We start from the raw sequence: 24855 nt of genomic DNA on the forward strand, positions 1-24855 counted from the left end.
GGTTTTTTCTTAAAATGGTGTTTTCAAAGTCGGTGACCAACATTACTCGAAAACGACTAAACCGATTAGTCTCAAATTTTAACAAGAGCTTCTTAAATATATTTTTTAGTAATAAATTGAAGATTTTTTCCCACTGATAAATATATTTTTTTTATAAACAATTTAAGCACGGAATTTTGGTCAAAAATCGTTTTTTTTTATTGAGAAAACGCCATTTTGTCAAACCATTTATTTTACTTATTCCTTCGATTAATTACTAGATTTAACATTACTTTAACGAAATCTGTTTGGTTTTTCACTTTTAGAGGATCCAGTTCAGAGATATAGTGGTCACCGCAAAAGGTATTTTTTGAGAGAAGTTCCCGGAGATCAGCTGTAGCTCCTTTCCAAATAAATATTTTTACTAATACTAAGTCTTAAAATACAGTTAAAGATAACATAATATGTGTACAAATTTTTAGATCAATAAATTTAAAAGTTTTCTCAGAAAAATGTATAGAAAACTCGCTTTTTTTCGGCCTTCTAACTGTATATAACCTCTTAATGCTTAGCTAAAACTTTCGCGTGCATAGAGTATTGTTGCTCGTATTAAAAAAATGAACAGTTCATAAAGAACTTTGTTACGCCACCTAAATCCGGTCCAAGTTAAAGGAAAACTCTTAAGATTTCTGAATTTCCAAAAAAAGAAAAGGCGTTGCTCTATTGGTCTGCGGATTAAAGGACCAAAAACTTACCAATTAAAAGTGATATGCTAAAAGAGCAAGCGAAGTTGTTACATGCCAAAATACAGGAATAGCCAGGAGGCTTTCACGCTAGCCATGGTTGGGTTGCAAACTTTAAAAAGAGGCATGGAATACGATGGCTAAATCTTTGCGGAGAAAAATTATCAAATGAGAGTGACTGCATCAATCCATTATTGCACAAATGTAACCAAACAATTATGGATTTAAGATTGACGAAAGGGCAGGTATAGAATTCCGATGAGTCTGACTTGTTTTGGAAATTCTTCCCAATAAAATTCTTGTGCGCTCAAAAAAATCTCGGCTCCGGCGCATAAGATCAGTATCTTTGCCTGTACAAATGTTGCTGGAAATCATAACGCAAAAAAAATGCTTATAAGGAAATCGGCAAATCCGCGTTCATTAAAAATTTTTACTGATATGCCTGTTGTCTACAAAGTAAATAAAAATGTTTGAATGACTTTAGCTTTATTTGAAGAATGATTTCACAGAACATTTGTTACAGAGGTATGTTCACTTTTGCTAAAACTAATGATCCTGTTTTAAACAAATGCTTAAATAAACAGGTACGTGCGCAAAATCTTATGGAAAAAGCACTTTTTCGTATTGATAATTCCCCATACCATCCTAAAGAAGATGAGTTGAAGTGCTGCTATGGCCAAAAATCAGTAATGCGCTTTTCTTCAAACTGTAAGGCTATAGTCAACACATTACAAGGCTTACAGGAAGGAACTACAATAAGTCAATTTTAAACCACATTATTGCTCGGGGAGAAACTATCGATGAGTCACTGCCAAATAACGACCTGAAAAATGCAATACGTTTTGTAGCTAGTGCATGGTATGCTTTTACTGCAACTTCAATTCAGTCATCATATCAAAAACTGTTTGAAAAAGCGTCTTACTGGGATTGTGACGATATCATTCCTCTTTCGGAGTTACGATTGCAAACAGCTGATGATACATACAATACTCAATTCATCGCGACTTTGCTTCTGGAAGTAGAACCATTGCAGCAAGTCTCCCAATCTGAAAACGTGCAATGGATTGTTGAATCTCATTCGGAACTCACAGCTTTAAATGAAGAAGACGAAACAGTCGCTGAAGGAACAAAGGACGTGATGGTAAATGCGAATGGGATTACATCGGAAGGCGCAATGTCAGCATTCAATATATGCTTGCGTCCGGCAGAGCGAAACAATGCTTGCTTAAACGGTGTTATGACGCTGCAGAAGCTCAGAAACTGTGTGGAACTGAACAAGCGAATGTGTCCAAACAAACCCAAATTGAAACTTGCAACAAATGACAAATAATAACAAATGAACCTCATCGCTTTCAAGTGTGTTAATTAATATAATAAAAACAAATAAACTTGGATTGCTATCTGTAAAAAAACTGTTTTAATTTGTGTGGGGGGAAACAACCTAGAAACTTGCTCCGAGCGCAGTTTTCATTACGTGCAAGAATCGAGTTTCTATTGTTCTTATAGATAATTGGCGCTTACGCCCTTTATTGCGTGTTTGGTCTGAGCTTCTAGTTGTGGTGTGCGTCTCGATGTTGTTCCGAACACAAAAACATGGTTTTTTGTGAGGAGGTTAGCCATTGTCTGGCGCGGTGTGAACGCTATTAGAAATTTTTTTTTCAATTTGGTATTTCGGGGCTTAAAATCCATGCACTTCGGAAAGGTAGTCACGCACCAAGCCTATCGGCCACGGTGGCGGTGTTACTTTAAAGCGTAATTCTATAAAGAGAAAGAAAAAAATCGTAATTTGCTTCAGGCCGGCGGGCCAATTAAAAGGTCAAAAAAATCGATTTTTTTTTTCCTGAAATCAATAGCTTAGATATTCAAGAACATGAGACACAAATTTTCAGAGTTAAATTCCAAGTATTTGCAGAGCTACTGAGCCGAGCGTAGTGCGGCGCCGAGCAACCGTGCGCTTATTGTTGTAGTTTGAAGCGCGTTTTCTCGGCTTTTCATTTTCACGATTTTACCTAATTTATGTACACCATTGCAAAAAAACTAAACGAGCTATCCATTTCATTCAAAATGCGTTATCTTCAGTATTGACTAAAAAAAACATCCAAAAACTTTTTTTAAGCGACTTTTTTACCCAGTTAAGAGTTTTTTTTTTCCTTGAAAAACCATTTTTTTTTTCTACCTTCCCCAAAAATTCGAATTTTACGTGTTTCTCCCAATTTTCTTAGTTCACATCGAAGATAATTACATCAAAATTAATAATCTTTTTTTTTTTTTGTTTTCAGATGAAAATTGCAAGTTGTATCTTGTACAGAAGTTGGATACTTCAGTGGCAAGGCGCTCTGGGAATCTATTGATAACTCGGCTTACAATATATTGTTAGAGAATGTACACATTTTTTTTTTTTAGTTCAAATATATATTAAACTATCCCCAAAACTTCATTTGGCTAATTGTTTTTTTCTCATTCTACAACGCTTCGCGAAAACTACTGAATTTAGGACATCTAATTGGCCCGCCGGCCTTCATTTTTTGAGTAATGAAATTGTCTTCAGGGGAAATCTGAGTTTTTGGTCTTTATAGGTTCTCTGCTTCTAGCAGTTCATCAAGCCCTGCCAGTACAGAGCAATCAGCGGCCGTCAGCGTCTATCTCATCTAAAGGTAAGTCGACGAGACATGCTGTTGTGTGTCAGTGGTTATGTGAATAGGTCGTTAGTTTCGCGCGGGATACCTTCACATGACCGAAATATGTTGAGCATGATCTCACCCTCTTTTTAACCTCGATTTCTTGTTTCAACTCTTGAATCGTCTCTGGAAGCTTCGCATGGCCCAATGGCGTCAAATGGCTGCGACTGATTATTTTTGATATTCAATTCTAATATATCCCAACTTTGTTCAAGTGAAATGCCATCCAATTTGTAAGTATTAACAATAAACGAGTGTTATTACTGCTGATAAAGTCCAAAAAATCGATAGTTCAAATTCCAAACTTTAGATGGTGAAAAGAATTTACAAGGTGGAGGAATCAGCTGGTTGCCGAGATAACCGACTGATTGGACGAGCGTAAGAATATGAATTCCCGTTGACGTGGCAGCCGCAGTTACTCTCACAATTTTGTTTGGAATGGCTAAACCTTGTAATCTAACATTATTGGGACCAACCGAAATGGGACCAATAAAAATATCGTCGTGAACGGCAGGTCGTATGAGTAATCCCAATTATCCCACTAATCTGCAGGGCGTGTGAGTAATATTCTTATAAAGGATTTCAGCACGTTCGTTTCAAACAGTCATTGGATTGGAAGGAATAGCCTTGGAATACATTGTTGTATTTCATTTCAAAAATTTCATCCAAGTGAGCCCTCGCAAGGGCAACTATTTAACCTAACCTATAATAGCAGCAGTTTGAGAATAAAAAGAAAAAAAGAGTCAAGAAAAGATAGGAGAGAGGATGTTATATTTGTGGGTTATGGAGAAGACCAAACGATGACAAATTACGGTTGTTTCAAGCGCTTCTTATTATTGATGATATTCTAAACTTGCTTGTGATATCTAAACTTCTTATATCTGCAGATATAGCGAAAAAGTGAGAGCCAAGATGCTTAACCCTTTTGCATCACCGCTCGAAATGCACGATGTACCCAAAATACCTTGCGTCGGCAAAACTTTTACTGTTTGTTCAAATGAAAAAGCATTTTACAGGATTACCAAAATTATTTATTTTCCTCAAACTTTAACAAAAAAATTATTTATTGCGGATTATTCCGCTATTGGTGATAAAAGAAAGTTTTTGCTTGCGGATTATTTCGTCGCATGATATAAAGGCATTGTTGGCTTTACAAGTTCCCTCGAGCGCCGTCAATCTAACCATAGAAAGAAGGTTCTCGCGACTTGCACGTTTTTGCACTAACCCAGCGCTCTTTGCAATTTTGTACTCTTTTCTTCACTTCATCTAGAATTACGCCATCTAGAGTAGCTCTATCTCTTTTTTTCTCTTGCATTTTATCAATTTTATACTTAAATTCACAAGCCTATGGTTCACATATGTCTATGGGATACTGTATTTATATAATTATTTGGTCTCACCCCTACTCCTTGTCATAATATCGGGAAAATTGTAATGAAATATTAGAATTCGCTTTAGAATCAGGTTTTACAATAATGAAAATTTTCAATCAGGTTTCGTTATAATTTTTACGCTGTTTAATTATGCATTTTCACGTCAAAACTTTTGAATAAAACGGTTGATAGGCCAAATATGCATTACCAGCAAAATGCCCGCCACAATAGCTTCCATAACGATTTTCCCGTCATCTGTAACGGAGCAACGATGAGAGTGTTTAAATAAATGAGCGCAAGTTGTTGTTCTTCACATCACACTGAGCGCGTATACATACGTAAAGCAGCAATATTGACACACATACAGTCATGGGTATGCCCTACGACGAATTGCCTCACCATAGGCGCAGCAAATGAAACTTCGCTGATAAGCATGAACTGCGCAATGTTTCACAAAAGCGTCGCACGTTGATTTACCAACAAACTGTTGGCATTCACACCGCTGCCTCCATCTTATCCAACATCAACACCACCAGCGACCAACAAACCTCAAGCAGCAGCGACGCTCACTTTGCATCTTGGAGAATCAACAATATGTATATATGCATGTGTGTATGTGTGTATGCATAAATGTAACAAGAACAACGAAAAAGGAATGGAAAATCCGAAAATGTTCGACGTGCGACTCGTAACGAGTGCTGCATACATACATATGTACATTTGTTTGTGGGTCTATCGGCAAACGAAAGCGAAAAATTGACAGTTGTGCCTGAAAAGCGAAATGCTACACACGTCTTGTGGACGAAACGGAAAGTTAACAAACGAATTGAATGGTCAATGGAACTTAATGAATTTTCCAGCTATTAATGATTTTGAAGAATAAAAACGTTATGAACCAAAGAGAAACACGTATTACCATCAGTGCATAATTATGTTTGTATGTACGTGGTGATACATACATATGTAAAATATTAGTGGCTAAAAAGCAACTAGCAACAGTGATAGTGAAAAGTGTTGTTGCCTGAAATATGTTTGGCATGTAAATTGTTACATATGTTTGTATGTATGTCGGCGTGGGTGTACAAGTGTCATTATCCTTAGGGCAATATATAAATACAAGCAGTTGACGGTACAAGTGTAAGTAAAAGTGTAAGCACATAAATCGAGTATTACAAATGTACGTACATTTTGTTGGAGGCCTATGAAATGTTGGAAAACAAGAAAACCCCTCAGTAAAAACTGCGCATCTCCAAAAATTGTATTTTTTTACAATTTCATTACGAAAAATAGGCTGTTGTTTTTAAATTACGAAAATACTCATAAACGTAAATATTCGAATGTGCATATGTGAGTCGCATATTACTTTTAAGTACATACATATTTATGCAACATTAAATTAAAAATACTCTTATAGGCTCTCTGTGCGTTTTTTTTTTAAATCAGCATTCACATATTTGTTACACTGCGTCGTTGTGGAATTTATTTTAGTTTTCGGCTTTTGTTTTTGTTTCAATGACTTTTCTGCGTCTTCGAAATCGGCGGTGTTGATTATTTATTTATACCAAATACTGGCTTGTTAAGTCAGCTGTGGCCACTGAATTAACAAAAGTCGAATATACTTCTCAATACCCGTAAATGTCAGCAAGCGTATACAGTACGTAAAGTAGAAATAACAAAGTCAACAGCAGCAGCAGCCGCAGCAGTAGTTGAAGCAAAATTAATCGCAACAACAGGCAGTTGGTTCAGTGAGGTCAATGACGAGAACGTCATTGAATTTATGAACTGGTTAAGTGAGTAGAACATCAAAGATTTTATGTATTATATAATCTGATTTAAAAAAATTTTATAGTTCCGTTTATTCTGATTTCATTCTGCATATAATTTGTACCCTTACACCTTGCCGTTTTCTTGTTTTTGCTTCAAATATATTCATATGGTGTCAGTAGAAAACAAATTAAAACATTACCAATTAAGCGCATAGCAATAAATTTTCTCAGCGTTCGAAGTGCACCTTACACTTTTATACCGGAGAGCAGTAGTGCACAAGGCTTTCATAATTTTGTGCCCATAACGGCTGCTCATAACAGCCTGCCGGAATCGGTATACAGTGAAACCTCCCACAAGCGGACACTAATGGTTCCACAATTTTCGTCCGATTATGTGGGTTAAAAAAAAAACTCTAAGTTAAAATTACTATCCCACCTCTTTAAACAATTTTTTTATGTTTTTTCATGGTACGTTCAGTTTTTTTTCATATTTATTGAAAAATATATATGTATGTATGTACATTTTCATATTGGGAACAATGAATATATTTACACATACATATTTGATTGAACATATTTATATTTTAGGCTTCAAAAATTCATATACCGTAGTCTGTCGTAGATTTTCCTGTTTATGTTTCAGGAAAAGGTTTTCAAGATGACATTCTAAAGTCTTGGCGTATTGGAATCCAGTAATATCGTCTCTTAGAAATTGTTTAATGCGACGCAGTTGTTCTAATGCTTCAGGATATGACTTGATCTGACATTCATCCTGGACACATACATGATTTGAGTCTTCGCTTTCTCCGTCAGATAATTCCTCAGTATTAATTTCGTCAATGACAACGTCAATGTTATTGTCTTCTGTATTAACAACTTCGTTGATTAACAAAAACTCTTCTGTATACTGACCTTGCTGATTTTTATTTAAAATCTTTATCAAAGCCATTAGTGTCGATATGGGAATATCATCCTCTGCCTCGAAGTCAGAACATTCAAGCGGAGCTTTTTGAAACCCGGTTTTCGAAAAACAATTCTCTATAGTTTCTGCCGTTACGTTGTTCCATGAAGATTTAATAAAAAAAACAGCCTCCAAAATGTCAAAAGTTTTTGAAAGTCTGTCCATTAGAATGTCTTCTAATTTTGTCAAAATATGTTTGATTATATGGCATCTGTAATGACACTTACAATTTTGTATTATACCCTGATCGAGGGGCTGACAAACGGATGTTGTATTAGCAGGTGAAAAGATCAACTTTATGTTATCTAGTTTAATATCTCGAGGGTGAGTTGTAGCATTGTCCAAAAATAATAAAATTTTTCTCTTCTGGCAGCCCATTTTTTTATCAAGCATTTCTAGTCACTCACACATAAATTCCAGACATCCAATTTTCCGAGACGTCCAAGCTTTACGGTTTGACTTCCATTCCACTGGCAAACTTCCTATATTGCCTCTTTTAAAAGCGCGTGGGCATGCTGCTTTTCCGATAACCAATGGTTTTTCTTTATCTCCAACCATATTGGCACACAATAGCACAGGTAATCTTTCTTTTGATATCTTACCGCCCACGCATTTTTCATTCTTCAGAGCAAGAGTTTTATTGGGCAAAGCACTGAAAAATAGTCCAGTTTCATCCGCGTTGTAAATATCTTTTGGGCTGTAGCCTAATAAAATATTTCGTAGTTTTTGTTTAAATTGCTGCACTTCCTCGAAATTAACCTCGGAAGATTCCCCACTTATTTTTTTGAAAGTCACATTATGACGCCTACGCCATTTCTCCAACCATCCATTTGACGCAGAAAAATTTTGAATACCTAATCGGCCAGCGATTTCTTTTGCTTTTTCCTTTATAATAATACCCGATATTGGTATATTTTGGCTTCTGGCCTTAACGAACCATTCGAAACTTAAATGGCCAATTTTTGAGCCATCCGCGTTTAATAAATTTTTCTTTTTGTTGACGTTATCACCGCCCATCCATATTCTTTTAATATCTTTTATTTCAACTATTGTCTATCTACTATCTTTGTTGTCCGTGGATTAGAGTATCGCGTCCGCTTATGAGAGGTTTTTATTGTTTTCTTTACACATTTGTTCAGTGATATATTTTGCTTGTCCGTTACCGAGAGGTCCGCGTCCGCTTTCGAGAGGTGATTAGAACAAAAAAAATGAGAAAAAGTGTCCGCGTCCGGTTATTAGAGTGGAATTCGTTCTAAAAACACAACATAAAGCTTGGTTCCTCAGTTTTTGTCCGGTTATGGGGAGTGTCCGCTTATTGGAGGTGTCCGCAAGGGGGGTTTCACTGTACATAGATATAGATACACATATCAAAGTGCTCAGAATGATGAGAGAAATCAATCTACATATCGATGGTTTCCGGAAAAATTTACATAATTCAAAAATACAAAATACTGAGTTGGGTCAGTTTTCTAGATAAGTGACACGCCAAATGGATCACCTGACAAAACGACACTAACGCCATCTCTCAGAATTGCTTCAAGATTTGCTTTTAACGGCAAACTCCGAATTTTAAGTTAATTTTGAGTTGTGTCGCTTTTCTCGAAAACCATCGATATATGTATGTTAGTCCGTCCGTCTGTTTGTAGGCTCAGCTGTCTATTTGTCTGTCCGTGCACACGATAACTCTAATAAAAATTGAGATATCAGAACGAAATTTGGTGAATATTGAAAGATTTGTGGAATTGTGCACTAAACAAACCCACTTTACATAAGCGTTTAACGGTAATTTTCAAAAATGCAGAAAGTGCAACATTTTAGTATTTTGTAATAACAGTAATTATTGAGAATTCGTAAGTAATAGAAAGTTCTCAAAAAGTTTTATATACTGGATGCCGAACTAGAATTGTAAAATCTCAAGAATTTCAAAAGAAATGGGCGCGTCACCTCCCTGTTATGAGTAAATATATATATTTATAAAACTTGTTTATCAAATTTTACCAAAAAATAAAAAATACACATTAAATTTGACGTTATCAAACATATTTTCAAAATTATTGTATTAAAATCCTTCCAAAAACCAATCCACCCAAATGGGTACATGTAATAAAAAACAAATACAAAAAAAAAACGAAACGAAAAACTTAATTAAAATAAGGGATAATTCAAAGATTTATGATATTTCAAGGTTGATATTAAGAATTCGATTTTTTTTTCAAACATACGATATTTCCAATGTTATATAAAGAATAACATCCGATTGAAATTTTGTTAAATATGAGAGTCATCGCTCTCTTAAGTATATGCAAGGTGGCGCAAAATTAATTACACTATAGGGAAATATATAACATTTGCAAATAGAAAAATTGAGGTGCAAAGTTAGTCAAATTTGATAAATACGAGCAAAGATTTGCATTTTCACTTTGTGGGATCGATGTAAGGTTTAAGGTAGTGTCTGGTCAAATACTCATTTTTTATAGATATTTTTTAGGAATTTTTTTAAGAAAATAAAACGCGAAACGAAAGAGTTAAACTGACTGAAAAAAGGCTTTTTCAAAAGTCTGCCATTTTGTTATTTTTCAAAAAAGTTGTCCCATTGTCACATGCCAGAATGACAAGCCTACAGAATAATAATCAGCTTAACTTTTCGTTTCAGAGGTCCTGAAGAGTCAAAATGCCGGTGACAAGCTATCTATCTTTGTTTTTAGACGCTTACTTTGGTGCCACCCTACTACAAAACAATATGTCACAAAAACAAAAATATGTTTTTGTATACTATTTGATGTCAGTAAAAGCATACTATAAAATCAATAAATTTTCTTAAAAAAAAATTCCTAAAAATAATTATCTATAAAAAATGAGTATTTGACCAGACACTACCTTAAGTTGATTTGTGGGAAGGTGGTTCTTCTTGTGGTAAAGGTTACAGGTAAAAATTTATTTTCGTTCACTTACCACCTTAAGCTACAGAGCCATTTGGAGATTTTATTTATGCCGATTTGGAGTTTTGCAGAACGAGCTTCTGTGGGATAATCGACAAAACCAAACTGATGCTTTGGAATTATTTTTTTGCGTTCAACCCTCGAACATTTAAGGACAACTTTTTCAAAAACTTTCGACAGAACTGGTAGAAGGCTGATAGGACGACAAGATTTCACATCATTGCCTTGTGAAATAGGAGTGCTTAACAGCAAAAATGTGCTAAAAAAGCATACAATTTATTTTCAAACTTCTACAAACCTGTTTGGCTTTAACTAAAGTCTCCTTTAACTTACGACTATAACTATGGGCCTAAATTGTTCTCTTACTCTTTATATTTTGATTTTCGCTGTACTTATTTGATAGTCACATTCGGTTGCCAGAAATATACAACAAACATTATTCCATAACGGGAAGCCATTTGAAGTCAAGAGCTCGATTCTGATTATATGGAACTTTAGTAAAAAGTCACACGGCAAGTTTGGGTGCCTACTCATTCACTTAAAAGTGACTATATTTTATATTTCCCTTTAAACACATAGCTCTACAGTATTATTCCAACTCCAAATGACAGTTCGTTTATCTGAATCGGAGTTTTCTTGATACATAAAAGTTTATTCGCATTTTATTATAGTCGTATCGAGATGTCTTTAATTTTAGCAATAAATCCACTATTATCTTTGATGTTTCAAGTCCGGCTTGCGCTTATAAACCTACTAGCAGCCGCATGTGCCACGAAAAAGCGTACTCTGCTAAGCAGGCCAATCAGCAATAATATTTGGTTTACTTATTTGCATTCAACGAAAAGTTCAGTGGGTTATCAAGCTCCCAAGCCTCCTACGGAGAATCGATTTTCGAGTATCAGTTTCATTTGGGTTTTTGCATGAATAAATATTCTTATGCACAACAATGTTTGTATTTTTATATATTGGCATCTATATTTATATATGCACATAAATACAATAATTCAAATAATTATGAAAACCTTGAGCGGCGAAAACAACTAAACTTTATTAAGTGAAAATAATAATATAAAAAAATATTGTGATTCAATTCTAAATTTATCAAAGGCCTGAGATCCGTTTCAGTTGCTTCAGCTAAATACAGATTCGATTGTTCTAAATACAGGGTGGCGCACGAATCGGGCTACAAAAACAAAACGTAATAACTTTTTTTCTAATCAATGTATTTAACTTTTTGTTTTTTTATTGTATAGATAATTCAATTTTATTTTATGTAACTAATTAGTTTTGAAAATAATAGAACGTAAATGACCTCCATGCTCATTCACGCATATGCGACACCTGATGAGAAAATTGTTCATTGCGCACTGAAGGGTTGAAGTCGGGATCGCCTCAATTATTGTTGTGATGGACTGCTTCAATTCAGTCAAATTACTTGGTTTTGCTTTATACACCTCTTGTTTGAGATAACCCCATAAAAAAAAATCTGGTGCAGTGAGGTCAGGTGACCTTGGGGGCCAGCGGAAAGTGGAATTTCTGGATATCAATTTATTTCTAAATTTTCGTTGGAGCTCCTCCATAACCGGTCTGGCTATATGTGCAGTTGCTCCATCTTGCTGGAACCAAATGCTGTTAAAAGGGATACGTCTTCGCCGCAGTTCTGGATAAAAAAACTCCTTCAACATGTTTAAATAACGGTCCCCATTTACAGTCGCTGTTACACCGTTTTCTTCGAAGAAGTATGGCCCGACAATGCACCTTGATGAAACTGCGCACCACACTGTGACTCGTTCTGGGTGCAGTTCCATCTCATGGAGTATTTGCGGATTTGATTGACTCCATATACGGCAATTTTGCTTGTTTACATTGCCGTTTAGATCAAAATGGGCCTCATCAGACATAAACAAGCAATTTATCAAGTTGTTGTCTTCTTCGGCCATTTCAATAATTTTTTGGCAAAATTCCAGGCGAATAGGCAAATCCAGAGGGTTTAATTTGCTTGTGATTTGAACTTTGTACGGAAACAAGTTTAAGTCATCATGAACTATCCGCTGCAATGACCGTCTGCTAACTCCAATTTGCGCCGACAAGTTACGAGTCGAAACTCTTGGATTTGCCTGAATTGTCGATGCTACAGCCGCGATTGTGGCTTCGACCCGAACATGGGGATCTCGATGGTACGGTCTGCGTGCGATGCTTCCAGATTCAGCAAACATGTTCACCAGCCTCATAATGGTCCATCTGCTCGGGGGAGTGCCGCCAAACTCCCGCCTAAATTCCCTTTGGACGGAAATGATGGACTGCAAAGCATGGTACCGCTGCACTATCCAAATCCTCTTTTCGGTATCCCAAGCCTCCATTTTTTGTAAATCTAAATACTAATCTGCAAAATAAAAAAAAAAAAGCCGATTACTCACACAGAAAAAAAGTTATTACGTTTTGTTTTTGTAGCACGATTCGTGCGCCACCCTGTACATATTAACAGGCGCAAATGTATTTATTTATTGTTGCGCCCTTTGAAAATAATTTTATTGAAGATCTTTTAATCGTTATCAACCTTACCAGCCTTTAGACATAACTATAATTTCAATAATTTATTAAATATATAATTAAGTATTGCATTGGCCACGTGTATGCCATATGTTTTGCCATACCTTATTGAATGATTATGAAAAATTAACGGTTTGAAAATAATTGCCAGTTGTAGGAAAACATTTTCAGACAATGCTGCATGCGCGCACTGATGGCGGTAACAAATTGTGGGTGGTGTGGTGGTATAAAATTTAACTGTAAATATAACTGTAAATATATTGAATACAAAAACAAATAATATGAATATGTTTAAACTGCTTTAACCCTTTAAGAGCTCTGTGACATGGGGGTCGTATGTTGCATATAAGGGGTTTTCCAATATCAGGTGTTATTAGTGAATGGATTGCGCTATCGAGAGATGATTAACGATTTTTTATGGTCGGAATTGGATGGTACGTTGTTTTCAACAAGACGGCGCTACGTGCCACACAAGCAACGAAACCATTGATCTTTTACGGGAAAAGTTTCCGGGCCGTGTTATCTCACGAAGAGGTGATCACAATTGGCCACCGAGATCTTGTGATTTAACACCTTCAGACTTTTTTCTTTTAAGCCACGTGAAAGAGAAGGTCTACGCCAACAGCCCAGGGTCGATTCAAGACCTCAAAAATGGAATTCGTGAGGCTATCGAGGACATAGGCAGCCACTTCGGTTATGGAATATCATGAAAAGGATATTGTCCTGTAAGCGTGGTCGTAGTGGTCATCTGCCTGATGTCTTAACGGCATACCTTCCTCTTTACAATGAAATAAACATCCGATCATTTATATTAAAAAATAGCATTTTTCTTTGAATATCAAAATACCACCTCTGATTGGAAAACCTCTTACAAAAAAAAAAAAAAAAAAATAATAATAATTTGAATTAATCAGGATATATCTGTTATTTTCTGTCAAATTCATCGAATTTTATGTTGCCTAGTATTTTAATGCGCTTATCTAATCAAATCATCCGTTGTAGAATGGTGTATATTGTGACGATAGCGGCGAGAATGGCTTCAACTGATTTAGAGGTTCCGGCACTCGAAGTGTAACCAATTAAAAAGGCCAAAAAATTAGTTTGAAAAATTACTTTTATTCAATTCAAAGTAAGAAATGTCTGAAAATAGTACAAACTTAAGAATCAATTTACTTTTGCTCGATATGACCACATTTTCCCTTGACGGTCCAGAAACGAATCGCAAGCTGCCCGAATGAGACTTGCAGGTATTTCGGCCCTCTCGTGAACAATGGCTTTTTTCAGTGCCTTCAGACTGATGAATCTTTTAGTTCGGACCTTGCTCTCCGAATTGGGTCAAAGAGAATAATCCATCGGATTCGCGTCTGGTGAATTCGAGATCTATTGTGTGGACGTTATGAAGCTCGGAACGTTGGTTTTCAGCCATTCTTGGTTCGCTCGAGTTTTGTGAGACTGTGCCGAGTCCTGTGGAAACGTCCATGGTCTGCCACCTGTTTGGCTGCCCACGGTTTCAAAGCAACCTACTGAATACTTTCCCGATAATATTTCACATTTACCTTGACGCCAGGCTCGATGAAAACGATTGGAGTGTGCTCTTATGCGGTTACAGCGGCCCAAACCATTACCTGTGGCAGGTGCTGCCTTCTGGTGGCTAATCCATGACTCAAATTCTCGTATGAACGGTCGGTAAAAAAAGTAAAAAAAAACCCTATCGTTTTGGAAGCTTACGAATTGCTCAATTTTAAAAATTTTCTCGTCAGAAAACTCAATATTCGAAAATTTACCGCTTTCGGCCAAACGAAGCAACTCCTTCGCTCTCTCAAATCTGACTTGTTGCTGCTTTGATGTGAGATCATGCGCCTTTTGGGTTTTGTACGCCTTGACTTTGAGATCATTTCTCAGTATCCGGCGGATGCTACGGTCTGGTATTTTCAGTTCTTTCGCCATTTGATTGGCACTTCGTCGGGGATTTCGCTCAAGTCGCTTCTTCATTTTTTGAACCATTTCCCGTGACGTTGCGGTCTTTTGATGACCACCTCCATGACGTTTCGCGATGCTATCAGTATCATTGTAACGAGTAATGGTGCGATAAACAAAAACGTTATTTACTTAAGGTGCTCGAGCTCACGAACAATCGCTGGTTGTGATTTTCCAGCCAAATATAATGCAATCAACTATTATGTTTGAAATCCATTACTGATTTTCTTTTTTCGCGTTTACTCTCGGCAAAATGCCTCCGCGCGCTTGTACACAATACTCTGGACTGTCATTTAGCCAACTAACAGACAGCTAATGCCTGTGCGAGCGCCGGACTCTGTATGATATTTCACTTTCATCATCAAATGCTTTTTTCCGAATAGATAAAGTCGCAGCGTGCCAAATCAGGTGAATACGCCGAATTTGGGTGCTTGCTGAAGCTCTTCCTCCTATTTGGGGAGGTGCGTCTTGATGTTTTTCTACAAACGTAAGAATCTTCAGTTTTATGAGGAGCTCTTTCATGGTGGAAATACACTCGGGCGTTTGCCATTGTCTGCCGAGGGGCGACCGCTATTACAAAAAACTTTCTTTCTTATTCGGTGTATCATGCTCCAGGTCACAAACCTGGACACTACCTAATGTCAGTCACGCACCAACAAAATAGTTTGCCTTCCTGTTAGAAATTCACGCTCTAACACATCTTCATCTCGAATGTGATGCCATAGCGGGAAGAAGGAAAAGACATCTCGGTCGTTTACAACCGGACGAAAGACACGTAGGATCAGCTCAGTCTAGCTCCTTCTTAGGTTTATTGAGAAAGCTTGGCTTGGGTGCGGTACTTGGGTGAGTAGAAGCCACAAAAGATCTTAAAGTTGTGATCTTAAAGTCCCAGCTTTCATTTATTCATAGAAATTCACAACACAATCGAGAGATCAGCGTTTTGTTAGCTTGTGTAGCACACAACTTGACTTGCGCAGGTCTAAATACTCAGACAAAACACAATACACAGTTGTTGAAGGGCTTTTCACTTCCATTCCAATGATTTTTCCGCCTTATTTGTGTAGTTGTAAATTTCAATTTAACGTATAGTTTTTTCGATTAATTCTGAGATCTCAAGTAAAAAAACATCAGAAAAATTGCACGAAATTGAAAAATTACCCTATTTTTTGGACAAACACAGTATGACTCATTCAATAATATTCTCCAAGTGCTTTGGATTTATAAAAAGTTCGTTTGTTTGTGAAATAGAGAGTGTATAATTTCAAGAAGCCTCGATCACGGTCAGTTCCTCTAACAAAGTGCTTTGGATTTATAAAAAGTTCGTTTGTTTGTGAAATAGAGAGTGTATAATTTCAAGAAGCCTCGATCACGGTCAGTTCCTCTAACAAAACTAGAGCAGAAGATTTCATTCTAAAAAAATAATTGTTTCTAAATCGGTTCTTAGTCGGCGCCAAGTGGTTATTTGTGTGGTGAAATTTTCGACCCTAATTTTGTTAAACGAACGAACCGGTATTACAGCTTCCAGTTTTCGATGTAAGCCAGGTCTTCTCAACTGCTAGTTCGTGATGGCAATAATTTGGATAAAAGCACCGAATTTAATAATTACATTATGCATGACAAAATAATATAAAATAAACTGAAACAAAATAAAATATATATGTAAAAAAAGAGGTTGTATGTAAAGTCGGTTTACTGACGATAGTTTAGCGTGATAACGTCATAAGAAAATACTGATTGAATGGTTGCATTTTCAAAAGAAAATTTTAATTTTATTTGTTTGATAGATATTTTGTATGGATATAGAGAATGAGTTAACATTAACATAACATAATATACTTTAACATAACATAACATAACATAACATAACATAACATAACACAACACAACACAACACAACACAACACCACATAACATAACATAACATAACATAACATAACATAACATAACATAACATAACATAACATAACATAACATAACATAACATAACATAACATAACATAACATAACATAACATAACATAACATAACATAACATAACATAACATAACATAACATTACATAACATAACATAACATAACATAACATAACATAACATAACATAACATAACAAAACATAACATAACATAACATAACATAACATAACATAACATAACATAACATAACATAACATAACATTACATTACATTACATTACATTACATTACATAACATAACATAACATAACAAATTACCCCGCATTAAAGCACTTATCAACAGCTTTCATTTGATACCCATATTGTACATACACAACCAAAGGTTACCCGGGTCCACGTTTTGACCTATATCTCGAGACCCCAGTCACGGAGCGGCATGAAAAATACTCTGTACTAAAGCATTCACCAACAGCTTCAATTTGATATCCATATTGTACAAACACATTCTAGGCTCCACGTTTTGGTCTCTATCTCGAGACCCTAGTCACGGAGCAGCATGAAAAATACTCTGGACTAAAGCATTCACCAACAGCTTCCATTTGATACCCATATTGTACATACACATCCGAAGGTTACCCGGGTCCACGTTTTGACCTATATCTCGAGCCCTATTTCCAAAATAAAATATAATCCATGTTACTCGTGGATGATGTAGCTTTCGAATGGTGAAAGAATTTTTAAAATCGGTCCAGTAGTTTTGAGCCTATTCATTACAAACAAACAAAGTTTTCCTCTTTATAATATTAGTATAGACAACATATCTTAATATATAAGGTATATGGTAAATATTACCATACATTTTTTCCTTATATATAATAAAAAAATTAATAATTATAACATTAAAACAACAGGTATTATTAACAAACTTGGTTTTATTTTAAATTCTTCAAGTGAATCAAATTAATAATAATCAATAAGAAGGCATATGCAAATACAAATACGTGAATTTATATATGTACATTTGCGCATATACATACATACATATATACGCTCACTTAAGTAGGAGAGAGCAAGATGTCGAACGTTGCCGTTCGTTTGCTTTGTTTGCTTTGTCGTTCGTTCCGCCCTTTCGCTTGCAGTTCATTCAATGCAATGAGCAAGGTAACGGCAATGAGCAAGGTAACACTAATATGAGCAAGGTAACACTAATGAGCAAGGTAACACTAATATGAGCAAGGTAACACTAATGAGCAAGGTAACTACATATGAGCAAGGTAACACTAATGAGCAAGGTAACTACACATGAGCAAGGTAACGACACATTTTTTCGTGCGTGCAGCCTGTTAAATCGAATTATAAGACGTTATCACGTCAATATGTCTCCATTTACCGCCTACTCTACATTTTTTTATATGGACAAAAGCACCCAATACGGAAAAAATTGTCAAAAATCAACACAATTTTTGAACCAGTTCAAACTTGCATTTTATTATACCAAAATACAAAAATAGTGCATACCCGAAATTTGTTTAAAAACTTTGTGTATAAAGTTTGAAATTTTGAGGAATTTTTTTAAATCTTATACAAAGTTCGGAACTTTGCTTTATTTTTTAGTAATAGGACTATGAATAAGTTCGTTACGGTTTTACAACAGATGGCGTAACTTGATTATTATTCCATCGATCCACATTTCCAAACATTCATTGGAGAGCTACTGGCGTAAGGCACAAACGTCAGTATAAGTTTTTTATTTGAAGCGTAAACAACAATATTTTTACCACACTTGAAAATGTCGAATTTCGTGCCAAATAATGTGTTTTTGCGGGGAATTCTTCTTCATTATTTTAATATGAAGAAAAAAGCAGCCGAAAGTCATCGTATCTTGGTGGAAGTTTATGGTGAGCATGCTCTATCTGAGCGAACGTGCCAGAAGTGGTTTGCACGCTTTAAAAGTGGTGATTTTGGCTTGGAAGACGAAGAACGCGAGGGTGCGCCGCCAAAGTTCATGGATACCGAATTGGAGGAATTGCTCGATCAAGATCCGGCTCAAACGCAAGAAGAGGTTGCAAAAACTTTGGGAGTTGATCAATCAACCATTTCCAAACGTTTAAAAGCCATGGGAATGATCCGAAAGGTAGGCCATTGGGTGCCGTATGAATTGAAGCCAAGAGACGTTGAACGCCGTTTTATGGCATGCGAACAACTGCTTCAACGGCACAAAGGAAAGGGTTTTTTGCATCGAATTGTGACTGGCGATGAAAAGTGGGTCCATTACGACAATCCAAAACGTCGGGCAACGTATGGATACCCTGGCCATGCTTCAACATCGACGTCGGCGCAGAATATTCATGGCCTGAAGGTTATGCTGTGTATCTGGTGGGACCAGCTGGGTGTTGTGTATTATGAGCTACTGAAACCGAATGAAACGATTACGGGGGATGTCTACCGACGACAATTGATGCGTTTGAGCCGAGCACTGCGAGAAAAACGGCCGCAATACGCCGATAGACACGACAAAGTTATTTTGCAACATGACAATGCTCGGCCACATGTTGCACAAGTGGTCAAAACATACTTAGAAACGCTCAAATGGGATGTCCTACCCCACCCGCCGTATAGTCCAGACCTTGCGCCATCCGATTACTATCTCTTCCGATCGATGCAACATGGCCTGGCTGACCAGCACTTCCGTAATTACGATGAAGTCAAAAAATGGATCGATTCGTGGATTGCGGCAAAACCGACCGAATTTTTCACAAAGGGAATCCGTGAATTGCCAGAAAGATGGGAAAAAGTAGTAGTAAGCGTAGGACAATATTTTAAATATTAAATTTGTAACCATTTTACGTCAATAAAGTTTCAAATTTCGAAAAAAAACCGCACGAACTTATTCATAGTCCTATTAAGTTTTAGTATGAACTATATTTTCATAAATAAATAACTCAAAGTGCAAAATAATTGAATAAATAGTAAAAAAATTGTGAAATTCCCAACTTTTTCGATTTTATCATCGCATCACAGTTTGGTCAGACCATTGCTTCTGCAACTATAGCTCTCCACTTCGATTGATCCTCTACTACATCTTTCCAGTCAGGTGTGACCTTATGAATCCAGCGTTTAGTTGCCTTACCTACCTCGTCATATGCGATCAAGCGGCAATCTATGAAACGCTATACTGGCAGATCTGGTTTTGGCCATATGGCCTAACCATCTTATTCTCTGACTCTTAAAGAAATGTATCGCATTTTCCTGATGTATCAATGCATTGAGCTCGTCATCATATCTGATTCAATATGTATCATTTTCAGTCTCAGGGGATCAAATATTTTTCGTAGCACCTTTCTTTTAAATTTCAGTATTTGGGCGGTGTCTGCTGTCTGTTTTTTTTTTATAGGGAGGTTCAAATCCAAATGTCAGAAACACTATTAAAGGTGCCATCGCACTAGTGGTATGTGAGGCATGCTCCCACTAACACTATAACACTTCTCCTACTCGGCTGATTTCTACCCTGGAACCGCGGTAGCATTTCTTCAAGGTGGAGTCGCATTTATGTCTAATAACACAACATGTTACTGCGGAGGCTTTATGTCATCGGTAGTATCAACTCCTCTCACTTCATTCATAAGCGCTAATGGAGGAAATCAAACATCGGAAAATGTGCAATGGTTCGACACTTACAAAATATTCTCTTGTGTTCTGTTTGATACTGAAGTAAACGATTGGCTCAATCGTCTGTATCTGCCGTCGGTCTATGTAAAACCGTTCAACTCCCCTGCCAAGCTGCTTCTACTGCATTGTTGCCGCAGAAGTTGCAAAACTGTCAATGAGGGAGGCTCCTCACAACTGTAGCTGCGAACGTTTTTGGAGTCTCATTTAGCGATGGATAAGCGCATATCCAAGACAAATTTCGTATGAGACGGCGAATGTTCGAATGCCCTCTCCAGCACTTATTTACTAAAATGTCAGTCAGCTGGAAACGGTGTAGGTATTCCAAGAAGCAGCCGTGCCCGGGGAGTATCTGAGTTAGGAAATAGTCAATATCACCATGCTTCCTATTCATCCACCCTTCGAGATTTGGTATATGTTTGTACGTTCGCCGTTCGACCATTGTGTACGAAGAATGTTTTTCCATATAAAGAATTAAACCTATTGAAAAACATTTGTTTAAATCGCTGTTTTCGGAATAGCTTAGTCAGTTTTTGGCAAAACTGATATTTTTTTATACTTTTGTAGGTTTTTTCATTTTCAAATTCTATTGCCGGAGCGATAATCTCAATTACTTCAGCAAATATAATGCAAGAAAATAAGGCATATAATGAGCGATCTCCACACATATTTTGGATTTTTTTAGTAGGCAGCACAATATGTAGTCTATCGGAAGATTATAATTTTTGCAAATGGCGTCGTACGTCAATCATATTTGACACTTGTGAACTAAACAAACAGCTGCAGTATAAACCAAGTAAAAGTCAAAATAAAGATTACCATCACTCAAAATCATTTTTTATTGTTTAGTCAAAACATTATTCAAAACCAAAATTTGATGATTAATATTGCGCATATACTGTGGGCAAAAAGTAAGGTGAATTTATTTGTCAAACTTCGCGGGATTAAAACTTCGCTCTAGTTATTTTTTTCATGAGATGGCAGCACTGTTAATAACATCTGGGCCAACTTTTATGTAAATGTCATTATCAGTAATATATTTACGCTTGTGTTTACCAAACGACTAGGAGTGCATTTTTCGATTTTTACCATGTCTGATTTGATTGAGCAGAGAAGTGCCATAAAATTTTGTTTGCGGAATGAAATTTCGGCTGCGGAAACGTTTAGCATGCAGAAGGCATTTGGTAATTCGACCATGTCGCAGAAAAATGTTTTTAAGTAGTACAAAGACTTCAAAGAGGGTCGAGAACGTGTTGATGACTTGGAGCGCTCCGGACGACCGTCGACGTCAACAGATGACCAACACGCCAATAAAGTGAAGGAGTTAGTGCTCAAAAATCGTCGGTTGACTGTTAAAGACCTTACTGATATGATTGGAATATCAGAAGGATCTGTGAAGACCATTTGGGCCTACGAAAAGTTAAATCTCATTTGGTACCGAAAACTCTTAATTCTTTGGAAAAAAGTCGTCGCGTTGATGTGTGTGAAACAATGCTTTCAGACTATCAGGACAAGCTCAAATGCATCATTACGGGAGATGCGACTTGGATTTATGCTTACGACCCTGAAACAACCGACCAATCAAGCGAATATCGTGCTAAAGGCGAGGCCAGACTGAAAAGAGCACGTCAAAGTCGTTCAAAAATAAAGGTCATGATGACACTTTTTTTCGATTTTCGTGGTGTGGTGCACTATGAATTCCTTCCACCTGGCCAAACTGTTAATAAGGAATATTATTTGAGCGTTATGCGTCGTTTACGTGAAGCAATTCGTCTAAAAAGACCAGAATTATGGGCCAACAATTCTTGGTTTTTGCTTCACGATAATGCACCGTCTCACACTGCACTCGTTCTTCGTGACCATTTCGCCAAAAATTCCACGCATATCGTTCCGCAACCACCGTATTCGCCTGATTTGGCTCCGTGTGACTTCTGGCTATTCCCAAAACTCAAAAGACTACTCCGGGGAACGCGTTTCGAGTCGATTGAGGAGATAAAAGCTGAATCCAAGAAGGTGCTAATGGCTATACCGGAAATGGACTATTTGGCATGTTTCGGGGATTGGAACAATCTTTGGCATAAGTGTATTTCATCGAGAGGGGATTATTTTGAAGGGGATGAAATTGATTTACAAGAATAAATAAAGATTTTTTACTTTCCAACCAAATTCACCTTACTTTTTGCCCACAGACTGTCTCCTAACAAAATCAAAAATATTCTGGAGTTGTTTTCGAGTTTTTGGCAACATAATTTTACACGAAATACCATGACCATGGCTTCAAATCGAAATATCCCAAAATGGCAGGCGTTTTCACTACAGTGACACTCCCTGCCATAAAAAGTGTCATAATGAAAACCAGACATAACTAAAAGATAATGGCAGCTCGGTTTGAAAATTATTGCTGCGTATTGTTATTAATGAAATATATCTGGCTTGGGATTAAAAGTACTAAAGTTCAAAAAGCAGCACTTCAAGATGTCTGCCGAGCATAGCCTTCTAGGGTTCCTTTTCTGCCTATTTCTGGTACTAAGATTTTTCTAAATAAATTTTGTGTTGTCATATTTTTCAACTTGTAATAAAATATTGTCTCGCGTTGTTACGGGGCATATTAAAGTCCTGGACAATTTAAATACTGACATTTAACCACAAAGGATAAACTTCCATTTATAGATTCCCACCTTTTCAATTAAGCAGTATTTTATAATTCTTTAAATGCACATTAGTTAGGCGCAAGTTTTTCTCCACAACCAATTCCAATTCGTGATATGAAATAAGCGAGGAGTTATTTTAAGCCAACAAGAGGCACTCCTTCAATCGGTATCCTTATACACTCAACACTACGTGCGAGTATAACCGGTTTTATAAAGGCGACGAGTTCATAATTATGCGATTCCTTGTACAGATAATTATAACATAGTACGCACACGTGTCAGTGTAATAATCGATTTTAAATTCAACAAAGTACTTTTTCAAACTTTATTTTTCTGTACTTTATGTATTTTAGCTGATAATTATGGAACCCAAAGGAATATGGGTGTGTGCAAGTGAACTATACAGCGTGGAGCACAGCGCGGCGTATAGCTGCAGAGTGCATCTCATTACGGAGCTTGACATGTCCGCATAACAATTTATTATATAGTGTGTACAGTGTACACACATTAAGGTGGGTCGCCTGTTTGACGTTTTGCAAATTACTGTGAGGGATAATGACTAAGAAGCAGTGCCACTGAATTTTTCAAAACTGCGCAAAAATTTGCAAAAACAAGCTCTATTTTCTATGGAAAAACTTAGGAAATTTTGGTTTTTTAATAAACATAAAGAAGGAAAAAAAATCATTTAAATTAAAATAACACTTAAGGGTTGCATTGTAATTTCATAGTTGCCGTAAGATTTTTTGAGCTTGAAAATTTAGATTTTTAAACAAATTTAATTACAAAACAAAAATTACCAATATACATATAAAAAAAAAACAAAATAAAAAAATTTTAGATGTAATAATTTAATTTATTCATTCAAGTTTCAAATTTCGAAAAAACTGTAATTTCTACTATTTTTTTTTGTTTTGGCGCGTACACCCCTTTTGGGTGTTTGACCGAGCTCGTCCTCCTATTAGTGGCGAGCGTCTTGTTGTAGGTCCTCTAGAGTTTCAAGCCGACTTCGAATGGCAAATACTTTTTATGAGGAGCTTTTTCATGGCAGTAATACACTCGGAGGTTTGCCATTGTCTGCCGAAGGGCAACCGTTATTAGAAAAATGTTTTTCTTAATTTTGGTCTTTCACCGAGATTCGAACCTTTCTGAATTCTCTCTGAATTCCGAATGGTAGTCACGCACCAATCCATTCGGCTATGGCGGCCGCCATTTCTACCATTAGGTAATTTAAAAAACTATAAGCTCGAACAGCGCTAAAAGGCCTTCAGTTTTACTTCAGTTTCTAAGGTCCTTTAAATAAAGAGAGAACTCCTTCATATCCTGAAACTCAGGTGAGCAGTTTTCCGTTTATCTTTTGATCTATTCCTCTGAATCTTCAGTATTCAAAAAACCTTTTTAAGTAAAAATCGTTTAAACAGCTGTTAACTTAAAAAATATATTTGGTAAACTGCTCTTTGACTGTTTTTGCTCAATAGCAAACTCCAGGTAGGAAATCCCAGATGTGGGCTTGGTCCGAGCGGTACTTTTTCCATTCATATTCCTTCAAAGGAATAATGGGCGGGGTGCGACATCGGGGTAAATATGTTTACAGATGGCACGAAGTTGCACGGAGTTGATGGGGGAGTATTCTTCAAAGAGCTTACCATCAAGCTCAAATTTAG

General features: G+C 36.5%; 1 protein-coding gene across 1 annotated transcript in view; it reads left to right on the forward strand.

The window, feature by feature from the left end:
• The first annotated feature begins 5545 nt into the window (after nucleotides 1–5545).
• Nucleotides 5546–24855, forward strand: part of LOC128858806 (ras-interacting protein RIP3) — a 160358-nt gene continuing 141048 nt past the window's right edge. The window contains exon 1 of the mRNA XM_054095313.1: nucleotides 5546–6563. The gene's annotated coding sequence lies outside the window, so the exon portion shown is untranslated. The remainder of the gene's footprint in view (nucleotides 6564–24855) is intronic.

This window comes from Anastrepha ludens, chromosome 3 (assembly GCF_028408465.1).
Source record: "Anastrepha ludens isolate Willacy chromosome 3, idAnaLude1.1, whole genome shotgun sequence".
Taxonomy (NCBI): Eukaryota; Metazoa; Arthropoda; class Insecta; order Diptera; family Tephritidae; genus Anastrepha; species Anastrepha ludens.